Raw genomic sequence first — 3,691 nt, forward strand, 5'->3', positions numbered from 1 at the left:
CAGAGAGGAAGATCTGAAACCACGAAGTGAGTGTGCTTGGGGAAAGGGATCTGCTGTATCCACTCTCTCCCACCAGAGGGAGGACGTTGCTGCCACGGTCACTGTTTCACTCAGCTTCTATGATCTTGAACTTTCCAGGCAGCAGTGGGTGACAGATCCATCATCTCCCAGTATGCCGACGTCAACATCACCATTTGAAGATGGAGGATATATATGGTGGTTGAGAGCAATGGGGTCCCTGGGAACATCAGGAAGATGGAGCAACACTTCCCGTGTCTGATCGGGTCAGAATGAACCCTCCAGTACACACTGCATTACTAAGTCCTGTAGTATTTTTCCGTTTCAGTAACATACTACCTACCATTCTTCCTAAAGAAAATGACAGACTATATATTATCTTTAATCCCATTTACTAAAGTTTTATCCATTGACTTCACCTATCCATATCAAAGCACAGACTCTCCACCTTCCCTTGATAATTTAGTTTCCTGTTTATCTTAGTTTAATCGGCATACATACTTACAGTACATTTGTTCCACTCCTCCTGATCATTTATACAGATCGTAAGGAGCTGTGGACTTTGCACTGGTCACTGTGTGACTCCACTGGTGACGTTCTGTCAAACTGACTAAGGCTGATTTATCCGGAGTGTCTTCCTGTCTGATAACCGGTCCTCCCCCATTTATGTGGAACACATTCAAAGCGCTGAATAAGAACGAGGAGCATCAGTTCGGCAATCCAGCCCCTCAGGCCTCTTCCGACATTGAATACAATCATAGCTGATGTCATTGCGGCCTCAGTTCCATGTTCCTGTCCGCTCTCCATATTCCTTCACTTACTCAATATCCCAGCACCTACTGCACTCTGGGGCAGTGAATTACACAGATTCCCAACACTGTGATAGAAGTATGTTCTCCTCACCCCTGTTTCATTTCTCCCCCACCTCATCCTAAAACTGTGGTTTCAGAATCGTTCGAGATTGTCCCACATGTGGAAATATCAACTTCACATCTACATTGTCAATCATCTTTAACATCGTCCAGACCTCCGACATCTCCTCTCATGTTTCTATACTTGAGCAGTGTTGGCCTAAACTGCTCAATCTCTCTTCAGAGGAAAATCTCCTCATCTCTGGAGTAAATCGAGTAAACCACTTCTGAACTGCCTCCATGGCAAATACATCCCTCCTACAATCAGGACACCAAGACTGCACACAGTACTCAGTTGCAATCTCACAACTCCCTCCCTTTATAATCCATTGTTTTAGAAATAAATGCCAAAGTTGCACTTGCCTTTCTCATTATCTGCTGTACCTACATCTGAGTATACTGTAGTATGGACGCGGGCAGCTAGATCCCTCTGCACCTAATCATTCTGAAGTCTCTCTCCATTTGGGTAATAATTTGCCTTTCTGCTACGCTGATCCAAACGGATACACTCATACTTTTTGTTGTTCAGTTTCTTCTGTCAAATGTTGCCCCAACCTATCCATATACATTTTCTAACTCTTTGCATCTTCATTGCAATTTCTCACCTGAGTTACTGTCATCTGTTAAATTGGTTACAGCATGTTCTATCCTCTCAACTACTTAAGACTATAGATTGTAAATAGTTGGGGCCTGGGGACCAAGACGTGGTTTCCTAAAAGTTGAATTTTGCCAACAGAAAATTACCCATATTTTTCCATCTCACTGCATTTTGTTGCTTCACTAAGCCTGTACCAAGATGATAAATTACTTTTAACCCTAAACGATCTTATTCTGCAGATTAATCATTTGTGCAGAGCTATTCAATGCCTTCTGGAAGTCCAAATATTTCATCTCTTGGATCCCCATGAGCGAAATCATGTTGATTCTGATGGATTGTAGCTTGACTTTTCAAATTTCTTGTCATTAATTCCTGAATAATCGATTTTTAAAAAAATTCTTAAATTTGAACAGTTTTGTCACTACTATATATTCCATCGTGAAGATGATAATTCTAAATTCTTAACGCTTTATAAAATCCTTGCTCACTCCAATCCTATATAATTGGCACATGGCGTGAAATGATCTGCTCTGATTGCTCTGTAAGAGGTCTGAGTCGCTGAATGGATTCATTCTCATCCTTGTGCACAAAATTGGTGGGCTGATGTCTTTCTGGTGTTCCACATTACCAATTCGATGGTCTGCCTGACTTCCTCCTGTTGATGCGTAAGAGCCGTGAGGGCTTATGCAATCTTCCTGTTGCTGTGTAACAGTTTGAGGGGCTGAAAAAACCTTCTCATATTCCTCCATCACAGGCTGGAGATACTGAACGGTCTTTCCTGCATCCCTGATATAGTACTGAGGGAATGATTGGCCTTATTCTGTTCCCATACACAAGACACGTGAGGTAAACTTCTTCCTCCTTTCCCATAAGAAATCTTATAGTTTGCATCCTTCTCCAATTCCAGTGCAACAGGCTCGATGGGACTGAATGTCCTCCTGGTATCCTAGTGCACCAATCTCCAGTCCCTGTCTGACCTCTTCCAGTTCCTATGTTACAAACTTGAGGAGGCTGAATAGACTGATCCTATTGCTGCATAACAGGGTACTGGTGCTGCATGGCCTATTCTGGGCCCAGAGTTATCGACTCGAGGAGCTGACTGGCCTCCTCCCTTAACTGTAAATCAGGCTCCAAGGGTTCAATAGCCTCTTCCTGTTCTGGTGTAACAGGGTCAATGTCCTTTGAGACACTACCTCCTAATAAATGTAAGAGGCCGCTGACCGAGAGAGTGCCTGTACTCTGAAGCACTCTCGTCTCCATTTCTGAATTTCAGAGACTAACCATTAGTATAGACTTTTTCTGTATAAAGTCCTGAAGCTGAAAGTAACAAAAAAGGTTCCTCACAGATATCTCAAATTCCTGGCTCAGCTGCTCAAATTTCATCATGACCGCCACCTCCCCCCCTCCCCCCCGGCACCCCCGTCAAACAATTCTCCCAATAATGACAAGGGTATAGATCAAGATCACTATTCTCCATTTCATTAGTGATAATAATGAAATGGAGAATAGTGACCAGGAGGTAGATATGATAGTAGAGGAAAGAGGAACAGATGAGAGGAATCATCAGGATAATAATAATACTACAGAAAAATTAGGTTATAATGGTAGGTCACTAACAGAATTAATTAAAATAGTAGAAGATATGGGTAGGAATAAAGGTATTATTAAGGACTATGACAATAGCATGGTTATGATAATGGATAAATTAGAAAAGAATAGTGAAGATGATAAGTCTAAGAAAGTGAACTATGTTAAACGAGTAGGTTTTAAGCAAAGGGATAGTGGAAAGAGAAGAAATAGGAAGGAAAATAAAGCGAAAAGAAGACATAGTAGAAAGAAGGGCAAATTTAAAGAAATACAGGTTTTATACAAAACTAAGAGGCAATACCTAGCGAGAACCCTAATGGGGGCCCCAGTCAAGTGCGAATGCCCCCTTCGTAAGGAAGAGTTAGAGGATTATTATAAAGAGAGATTATCTAACCCTAATGATAAAAATAACTTGAGAGGTTTTGCTAAATATAAAAGTCAAGGTGAGGGATCAGTAGGTGGAATTCTGACCGGTCCTGTAATGGTGGAGGACGTGAATCAAGCCGTAAAGGCGATGGACGTGAAAACCGCTGCAAGACCAGAGAGGATAATGCTGAAAGTAATAATTAAGATATTC

The 3,691-nt window shown here is 41.8% G+C and overlaps 1 long non-coding RNA gene across 1 annotated transcript in view; it reads right to left on the minus strand.

The window, feature by feature from the left end:
* Window positions 1–3,427, minus strand: part of LOC122552121 — a 24,972-nt gene extending 21,545 nt beyond the window's left edge. Inside the window, exon 1 of the long non-coding RNA XR_006312307.1 lies at window positions 3,354–3,427. This is a non-coding gene — a long non-coding RNA (uncharacterized LOC122552121). The remainder of the gene's footprint in view (window positions 1–3,353) is intronic.
* Window positions 3,428–3,691: the final 264 nt, after the last annotated feature.

This window comes from Chiloscyllium plagiosum, chromosome 8 (assembly GCF_004010195.1).
Source record: "Chiloscyllium plagiosum isolate BGI_BamShark_2017 chromosome 8, ASM401019v2, whole genome shotgun sequence".
In the NCBI taxonomy this organism is placed as follows: domain Eukaryota; kingdom Metazoa; phylum Chordata; class Chondrichthyes; order Orectolobiformes; family Hemiscylliidae; genus Chiloscyllium; species Chiloscyllium plagiosum.